The sequence below is a fragment of the Anolis sagrei genome, chromosome 2 (genome assembly GCF_037176765.1).
Source record: "Anolis sagrei isolate rAnoSag1 chromosome 2, rAnoSag1.mat, whole genome shotgun sequence".
In the NCBI taxonomy this organism is placed as follows: Eukaryota; Metazoa; Chordata; class Lepidosauria; order Squamata; family Dactyloidae; genus Anolis; species Anolis sagrei.
The window spans coordinates 19,120,782-19,131,052 of NC_090022.1; the positions used below are offsets into that span (position 1 = coordinate 19,120,782).

The 10,271-nt window shown below is 45.7% G+C and overlaps 1 protein-coding gene across 3 annotated transcripts in view; it reads right to left on the reverse strand.

The window, feature by feature from the left end:
* Window positions 1-3,536, reverse strand: part of PRRC2A (proline rich coiled-coil 2A) — a 55,776-nt gene extending 52,240 nt beyond the window's left edge. For 2 of the 3 annotated variants that reach the window (XM_067463312.1, XM_067463310.1), the window contains exon 1: window positions 3,307-3,536. The gene's annotated coding sequence lies outside the window, so the exon portion shown is untranslated. Of the gene's footprint in view, window positions 1-3,290 lie in introns of all 3 variants that reach the window. The other variant, XM_067463311.1, reaches the window with a different exon arrangement.
* Window positions 3,537-10,271: the final 6,735 nt, after the last annotated feature.

Genomic DNA, 10,271 nt, shown 5'->3' on the forward strand with positions numbered 1-10,271 from the left:
GCCGTTTCCATATATTAAATGCTGCACAAAATCCTGAACAGAACACCTGCCACACCTCCTCCCCTCCCATCCCACCCTTTCCCTTCATCTATCTTGACATTTGTGTTTTCTCTGGCAAAAAATAGAGATTTTTTAAAAAAAAATTAATGCAGTCTATATACTGCAAACTACAAAGACATTGCAATATGCTTTTTAAAAGCAGCAGGCAAACCAGTTTCTATGAAGCAATCCCTCTCTCCCTGAAACAGGTTTAGCTATTGCTAGTAGGGTTTTTTTTTGGGGGGGGGGGGGAGTTTTTAAACAGCATTTTTCAATAACACGAGTTTCGATTAACTCAATATTATTACAACAACCACCTATATGTTGATACTGTACTGAAGGTATGCTGGGATGAAAGAGTGCCTCTGCCCACACATACAAGACTGGCATTTTGGCTTGGAGACAAATTAAATCCCTTCCATCCCTTGCCTACCAGCTACAGCGATAAAGGCAAAACACAATGAGAGAAAGGAATCCTCCGGTCCAACAACAGATCCTGATATCTCCTCCTCCCTTCCCCACATAAAAAATAGGACTAAAATAATAATAATAATAAAACAAATGACTACTCCAGCAGCTCAGTTTGAGCTGCCATCTTTGGTTTGACGAGATACACACACACAGATACACACACACAAAATGTATCAAATGATATTAAGGATTGGGATGAAACACAAAATTGAGAGTTGGCAGTGAGGGAAGAAATTGGGGGTTTGGATGAGACATGCAATTGGGGAGGCACAGATCTGGGGGTTTGTCAGAGAGACAAAAATTGGGGGCTTTGGGGTGAGACAAACACTGAGGGTTGGTGGGACGAAACATATAATTGGGGGCAAGGCATAATGTTGGGGTGAGGGATATAAAATTGGGGGTAAGACCTGATACTGAAGGGCGAGAGATACAATGGGGGTGGGATATAAAGCAGGGGCAAAACATGATATGGGGGGGGGGCAAGTATAAAATTGAGGACAAGACATGATACTGGGGGTGAGATGTAAAATTGGAGGCAAGAAATATGGGGAGCAGGATATAAAATTGGGGGCAAGACATGATATTGGGGGTGAGATATAAAATTGGAGGCAAGACATATGGGGGGCAGGATATAAAATTGGGGGCAAGACATGATATTGGGGGTGAGATGTAAAACTGGAGAAAAGACATATGGGGCAGGATATAAAATTGGGGGGCAAAACATGATACTAGGGGTGAGATGTAAAACTGGAGGAAAGACATATGGGGCAGGATATAAAATCGGGGGGCAAGACATATATTGGGGGTGATATGTAAAATTGGAGGCAAGCATATGGGGGGCAGGATGTAAAATTGGGGGGCGAGACATGATATTGGGGGTGAGATGTAAAATCAGAGGAAAGACATATGGGGCAAGATATAAAATTGAGGACAAGACATGATATTGGGGGTGAGATGTAAAATTGGAGGCAAGCATATGGGGGCAGGATGTAAAATTGGGGGGCAAGATATGATATTGGGGGTGAGATGTAAAATTGGAGGCAAGACATATGGGGGCAGGATATAAAATTGGGGGCAAGACATGATATTGGGGGTGAGATGTAAAATCAGAGGAAAGACATATGGGGGCAGGATATAAAATTGTGGGCAAGACATTATATTGGGGGTGAGATGTAAAATTGGAGGCAAGACACATGGGGGGCAGGATGTAACATTGGGGGCAAGACATGATATTGGGGGTGAGATGTAAAATTGGAGGTAAGACATATGGGGGGCAGGATGTAACATTGGGGGCAAGACATGATATTGGGGGTGAGATGTAAAATTGGAGGTAAGACATATGGGGGGCAGGATGTAACATTGGGGGCAAGACATGATATTGGGGGTGAGATGTAAAATTGGAGGCAAGAAATATGGGGAGCAGGATATAAAATTGGGGGCGAGACATGATATTGGGGTTAGATGTAAAATTGGAGGCAAGACATATGGCGAGCAGGATATAGAATTGGAGGCAAGACATGGGGAACAGGATATAAAATTGGGGGCAAGACATGATATTGGGGTGTGATGTAAAATTGGAGGCAAGACATATGGGGGGCAGGATATAAAATTGGGGGCAAGAAATGATAGTGAGGGGTGAGACACACAATGCAGCGAGACATATTGGGGGTGGGATATAAAACTGGGGGCAAGACATGATATTGAGGGTGGGATATAAAACTGGGGGGCAAGACATGATACTGAGGGGTGAAACACACAATGGGAAGCAAGTCATATTTGGGGGTGGGATACAGAAGTGGGGGCAAGACTTGATACTGAGGGCCTAGATGCAAAATTGGAGGCAAGGCATATTGGGGTGAGACATCAAATTGGAGGCTTAGTGGGGGGACATCAAACTGGGGATTGACACATGAAATTGGGGTGCTTGGGTGAAATGAGATGCAAAACTGGGGGGGGGGGTAAAATTGGGAAGACTAGATATAAAATTGGGAGATTATGGGCAAGGCCTAACATTGGGGGGTTGGAGGAGAGAGACAACATTGGGGGGCTGGCAATAACAAGCTTGAAACTGGGGGTGTTGGGGGGCAAAGCATCCAACTGGGGGGGGGGCTTAGAGTGAGAAGAAATGGATGGATTGGGGCACAAAACTGATTGAGACAGAAAACTAAGGGGATGCACAATATTTGGTGGGGGGTTGAGACACAAAATTGTTTTTTTTGGGGGGGCTGAAACACAAATTGGGGGGTTGTATGTGAGGAAACAAAACATCCCCCCCTTAGTGGAACTCCTGCCCCCAAATGAAGCCTTTAATAGACCTGGAAGGCTAGACTAGAAGGAAATGTAGGGGATTAAACCACCACTAGGCCCAACCTAGGCCTCCATTTCATAATAAGGGGAATCCTCCCCACTATTTACATCCAAAGCCTAACTGACTCCCATTTGAATCCAAACATTCCCACAGGCCTCTCTTGTTCCGAAGCCTCTTCCCCCCCCCCCCGTCCCTCTTTAAAGGCGTCCCTTATTCGGGGAAGGCTTCACTTCGGGGGCCCAAACCCACCGCGAACAATAAGGAGAATCTCTGGGCCAAAGGCAGGTCTGGCTAAAAGATGCCGAAAGCAAGGCCCCAAAGGCGGATGGTGGCGGATTGAGTTGGGGGGGGGGGGATAAGAGATGAAGGCAGGATGAAGTAGGGGACAAGATGGCGGAGGCCTGAACGTTCTACGGGCTCCACTCTCCCCAGCGCCGCTTTTTCCCTCACGGCAGGCTTGCCGCTCACGTACCGGGACCGAGACTCACCTCGTCGGATCGGGCCGAGTCCGCTCTCTCCGGAGGCGAGCTTTCCGGGGGCGGATGGGCGTCCCAGACGGAGGATGACGGCGGATTACACGGTCCCACCCTCCCCCGGTTTCCCCCTTTGCTTTGTAATTTTGTCCAAGGGCCGATGTGGCAGCCTCGGCGTCTAAGCACCGACTAAACGGCCATCCGGGTCTCAGGGCCCGGCGGCGGCAGTGAAGCCACGCCCCTTCACGTTGCGTGAGGGGAGGAGCTAAACAAGGAAGGGAAAAGAAAAGAACCTCAAGCCCAGGGGTTTTGCAAACATTCAGGTGTTGCTGGAGGAAGAAAGTGATTGACTACTTCAACCAGAGAAGTCAGCCATAGCAGAGCACCTGATGAACCAGCCTGGACACAGCATATTATTTGAGAACACAGAAATGCTGGACCACACCAACAACCACCATGTCAGACTACACAGAGAAGCCATTGAAATCCACAAGCATGTGGACAATTTCAACAGAAAGGAAGAGACCATGAAAATGAACAAAATCTGGCTACCAGTATTAAAAAACTCTAAAATTATAACAGCTAAACAACAGAGAGGAAAAAACCAGACACAGATTAACACCTCCCAGCAACAGATTTTCCCAGACTCAGGCAGGCCTTCAAATGCTAATGAAGGTGATCAGCTAAACATTCACACCTAACTGCAGCAGGGAAGAGCTCCTTGCCCCACCCCAGCCATTCCACAGATATATAAACCCATTTTTCCTACTTCCAACAGACCTTCTCAACCTCTGAGGATGCTTGCCATAGATGCAGGCGAAACATCAGGAGAAATGCCTCTAGAACATGGCTCTATAGCCCGAAAAAAACCCACAAGAACCTAGTGATTCCAGCCATGAAAGCCTTCGACAATACAAGAAAGGGATTGTTTGAAAGGGCAATGTATGCAATCATGGAGCCGGGTTGGACAATATCTGCTTTGAACTGGGTACACTGAGTCCACACTACCATATAATCCAGTTCAGTGTGGATTTTATACAGCTGTATTGAAGGGGCCTAATAAATTAAAATCAGATTGGATCTACTCTGCCATATAATCTAGATTATCAAAGTAGATAATCCACATTACCTACTTTGAACTGGATTAAACTCCCCCTGAAGACGCAGGTTCGCAGCTTGGGTGTGATCCTGGATTCTTCGCTAAGCCTGGAACCCCAGGTCTCGGCGGTGTCCAGGGGAGCATTTGCACAATTAAAACTTGTGCGCCAACTGCACCCGTACCTTGGGAAGTCTGACTTGGCCACGGTAGTCCACGCTCTGGTTACATCCCGCATAGATTACTGCAACGAGCTCTACGTGGGGTTGCCCTTGAAGACTGCCCGGAATCTTCAGATGGTCCAGCGCTCGGCAGCCAGGTTGCTAACGGGAGCGGCACTCAGGGAGCACACCACTCCTCTGTTGAGCCAGCTCCACTGGCTGCCAATCTGCTACCGGGCACAATTCAAGGTGCTGGCATTAGCCTATAAAGCCCTAAACGGTTCCGGCCCCACTTACCTCTCTGAACGCATCTCCACCTATGAACCAACTAGGACATTAAGATCGTCTGGGGAGGCCCTGCTCTCGGTCCCGCCTGCGTCACAGGCGCGTTTGGCGGGGACGAGGGACAGGGCCTTCTCGGTGGTGGCCCCTCGGCTATGGAATGCTTTACCTGTAGACATCAGACAGGCCCCTTCGCTGTTGGCGTTCCGGAGGAAGGTTAAGACTTGGCTTTATGAACAAGCGTTTGGCTAATCAGTGCAACTGAACAACTGAACACAAGAAGTCGGTAAAATTGAACATAGGAATGGCACAAGGATTATGAGAATGGATCTTGTTCTGTTGAGGCGTCATGAATTGATAAGGAATTGATAATAATTGTTGATTTTGTTGTAATGTGTGATGTGTTTTTAACTGTATATTACTGTATAACTTGCACTGTGTAAACTGCATTGAGTCGCCTAATCTAGGCTGAAAAATGCAGTATAGAAATAAAGCAAATAAATAAAAATAAATAAATAATAAATTAAATCACATTGGATCTACTCTGCCATATAATCTAGATCAGTGTTTCTCAACCTGGGTGTCAGTGGGGTCACCAAAGACCACCAGAAAACACAGTATTTTCTGTTGGTCATGAGGGTTCTGTGTGGGAAGTTTGGCCCAATTCTATCGTTGGTAAGGTTCAGAATGCTCTTTGATTGTAGGTGAACTATAAATCCCAGCAACTACAACTCCCAAAAGTCAAGGACTATTTTCCCCAATCTCTACCAGTGTTTACATTTGGGCATATTGAGAATCCGTGCCAAGTTTGGTCCAGATCCATCATTGTTTGAGTCCACAGTGCTCTCTTGATGTAGGTAAACTACAACTCCCAAAACTTCACTTCACTTTATTCTCAAGGTCAGTGCCCACCAAACCCTTCTAGTATTTTCTGTTGGTCATGGGAGTTCTGTGTGCCAAGTTTGATTCAATTCCATCGTTGGTGGAGTTCGGAGTTCTCTTTGATTGTAGGTGAACTATAAATCCCAGCAACTTCAACTCCCACAGGACAAAATCAATACTCTGCCCCAATCCCACCAGTATTCAAATTTGAGTGTATTGGGTATTTGTGCCAAATTTGGTCCAGTGAATGAAAATACATCCTGCATATCAGATATTTACATTACTATTCATAACAGTAGCAAAATGACAGTTATGAAGTAGCAACGAAACTAATTTTATGGTTAGGGGTCACCATAACATGAGGAATCGTATTAAGGGGTCGTGGCATTAGGAAGGTTGAGAGCCACTGATCTAGATTATCAAAGTAGATAATTTACATTATCTACTTTGAACTGGATTAAATAGCGCACCCAAATACCTGGGAGTCACTCTGGACCGTGCTCTTTCCTACAAGAAGCACTGCCTGTACATCAAGCAAAAAGTGGGTGCTAGAAACAATATCATACGAAAGCTGACTGGCACAACCTGGGGATCACAACCAGACACAGTGAAGACACATGCCCTTGCGCTATGCTACTCTGCTGCTGAGTACGCATACCCAGTGTGGAACACATCTCACCACGCTAAAACAGTGGATGTGGCTCTTAATGAGACATACCGCATTATCAACAACCTTCATGAACCCTTTACATCTACTGAATTGGACATGGCTCTCAATATTTATTTATTTACCTTACTTATATACCGCTGTTCTCAGCCCGAAGGCGACTCACAGCGGTTTACAACAAAGAAGAACAGCAAGAATTCAATGCCAGTATAAAAACAATTAACAGCCCACACATTACACAGTTAATAAACAATTACTACAAAAGCCATTCACTATCATATCATCAGAAACAATAAATGAAAGAATGGCAAAGCAGCTGGCTTGGATGATCTACGGATGGAACAAATCAAGAACTTTGGTCCAAAAGCAAAGTGCTGGCTACTGGAGCTGATGAACAACTGCACTGCATCCTGTCAGATCCCCAAAATCTGAAGGAAAGCAAGAGTCATTGCCGTCTTGAAGCCAGGCAAAGACCGTAATGATCCAAAAAGCTACAGACCAATCTCCCTGTTGTGCCACCTCTACAAAGTTCTGGAGAGACTAATTCTGCATAGAATTATGGAAAAAATAGACCCTGTCTGATTCCACAGCAAGCTGGCTTCAGGAAAGGCAAAAGCTGCACATCGCAAGTGCTGAACCTGACCCAGCACATAGAAGATGGCTTTGAAAAGCAGCAGATCACAGGAGCTGTCTTCATAGACCTGTCAGCAGCCTATGATACTGTGAACCACCGCCTCCTCCTGAGAAAAATGTATAATATCACAAAGGACTACCATCTCACCCGTCTCATAGGAAACCTGCTACAAAACAGGAGCTTTTTTCTTGAGTTCCAGGGCCAGAGAAGCAGATGGCGGAAACAGAAGAACGGCCTACCTCACAGGAGTGTGCTCGCTCCATCCATGTTCAACATCTACACAAATGACCAGCCACTGCCAGAAGGGACAGAGAGCTTCATCTATGCTGATGATCGTGCCATTACCGCTCAAGCAGGGAGCTTTGAGATGGTTGAACAGAAGCTCTCCGAAGCTCTAGGTGCTCTTACTGCCTATTACAGGGAAAACCAACTGATCCCTAATCCATCTAAAATACAGACATGTGCCTTTCACCTTAAGAACAGACAAGCATTCCGAGCTCTGAGGATTACCTAGGAAGGAATCCCACTGGAACATTGCAGCGCACCCAAATATCTGGGAGTCACTCTGGACCGTGCTCTTTCCTACAAGAAGCACTGCCTGTACATCAAGCAAAAAGTGGGTGCTAGAAACAATATCATACAAAAGCTGACTGGCACAACCTGGGAATCACAACCAGACACAGTGAAGACACATGCCTTGCGCTATGCTACTCTGCTGCTGAGTACGCATGCCCAGTGTGGAACACATCTCACCACACTAAAACAGTGGATGTGGCTCTTAATGAGACATGCCGCATTATCATGGGGTGTCTGCGCCCTACACCACTGGAGAAATTACACTGCTTAGCCGGTATTGCACCACCTGGCATCTGCCGGGAAGTAGCAGCCAATAGTGAAAGGACCAAGGCAGAGACATCTCCAGCTCATCCCCTGTTTGGGTATCAGCCAGCACGTTAAAAACTTAAATCTAGAAATAGTTTTCTAAGATCTACAGAGACACTCACTGGAACACCTCAGCAAGCAAGAGTCCAAAAGTGGCAGGCTCAAACCCAGCACCTCAACCAATGGCTGATACCCAATGAGAGACTCCCCCCTGGGCACACAGAAGATTGGGTGACTTGGAAGGCGCTGAACAGACTGCACTCTGGCACCACGAGATGCAGAGCCAACCTCAAGAAATGGGGCCACTAAGTGGAATCCACGACATGCGAGTGCGGAGAAGAGCAAACCACTGACCACCTGCTGCAATGCAACCTGAGCCCTGCCACATGCACAATGGAGGACCTTCTTGCAGCAACACCAGAAGCACTCCAAGTGGCCAGATACTGGTCAAAGGACATTTAATCAACTACCAAACTCACAAATTTTGTATTTTGTCTGTCTGTTTGTTTTGTTCTGTTAGAAATGTAATACAATTGACGGGTTACCCTGACACGACAAATAAATACTGGATTAAATGAGTCTATGCCATCATATAATCCAGTTCAAAGCAGATAACGTGCGATCAGAAATTATTTTGTATGACAGTATGGATGGGGCCTGTGGTCCCTTCTACACTGCCATATAATCCAGGTTATGAAAGCAGATGATCCCCATTATCTGCTTTGAACTGAATTATATGAGTCTACACTGCCAAATTCAATCCAGTTCAAAGCAGATAAACTGGATTTTATATGGTAGTGTAGAAGGGGGTATAGGGCCCATCCACAGAGCCATATAACTCAAAATATCAAGGGAGATTATCCACAATATCCGCTTTGAACTGTGTTATCTGAGTCCACACTGCCATATAATCCAGTTCAATATGGATTTTATACAGCTGTGTGGAAGAGGCCTTGGGCATGCTTTAAAGCAAGGCCATGTTATATACAGCCAGCCCTATCTACACTGCTATATAAAATCTAGATTACTATGGGTGGTTGTAGGTTTTTTCAGGCTATATGGCCATGGTCTAGAGGCATTCTCTCCTGATGTTTCGCCTGCATCTATGGCAAGCATCTTCAGAGGTAGTGAGGTCTGTTGGAACTAGGAAAAAGGGTTTATATATCTGTGGAATGTCCAGGGTGAGACAAAGGACTTTTGTCTGCTGGAGCTAGGTGTGAATGTTTCAACTGACCACCTTGATTAGCATATAATGACCTGACAGTGCCTATAGCAAACTTTGTTGAGAGGTGATTAGATGTCCTTGTTTGTTTACTCTCTGTTGTTTTGCTGTTGTAATTTTAGAGTTTTTTAATATTGGTAGCCAGATTTTGTTCATTTTCATGGTTTCCTCCTTTCTGTTGAAATTGTCCACATGCTTGTGGATTTCAGTGGCTTCTCTGTGTAGTCCGACATGGTGGTTGTGAGCGTGGTCCAGCATTTCTGTGTTCTCAAATAATAAGCTGTGTCCAGGTTGGTTCATCGGGTGCTCTGCTATGGCTGACTTCTCTGGTTGGAGTAATCTGCAGTGCCTTTCATGTTCCTTGATTCGTGTTTGGGCAATGCTGCGTTTGGTGGTCCCTATGTAGACTTGTCCACAGCTGCATGGTATACAGTAGACTCCTGTAGAGGTGAGAGGATCCCTCTTGGCCTTTGCTGAACGTAGCATTTTTTGGATTTTCTTGGTAGGTCTGTAGATAGTTTGTATGTTGTGTTTCCTCATCAGCTTCCCTATGCGGTCAGTGGTTCCCTTGATGTATGGCAGGAACACTTTTCCTCTTGGTGGATCTTCATCTTGACTCTCGTGGCTTGTTCTTGGTCTTGCAGCTCTTCTGATGTCTGAGGTGGAGTATCCATTGGCCTGGAGAGCCCAGTTGAGGTGGTTCAGTTCATCTTTGGAGGAGGTGGGGTTCGCAGATTATTTTTGCACGATCTGGTGCTTCTTTTTTTGACTTGGGTGATGGTTGGAGTTTTTCTGTAGATATCTATCTGTGTGTGTGGGTTTTCTGTAAACGGTGTGACCCAATTGGAAACAGCAACAAAAAAGCCCACGATATGGTTCAGATATGTGGATGACACCTTCACCATTTGGAGCCATGGAGAAGAAGAACTCAACAGGTTCCTGGACCATCTTAACAGCATCCACCCAAACATCCAGTTCACCATGGAAAAAGAAAATGTAGGAAGACTGCCTTTTCTAGATATCCTAGTCATCCGCAAAGCAGATCAACAATTGGGTCACACGGTTCAAGTCATAGGGTAGAATTGGAAATGAATAAAAGGAACACAACAACAACTGAAGCACAGGAAACTTCTGCTTATCTGGCAGGTTAGGGA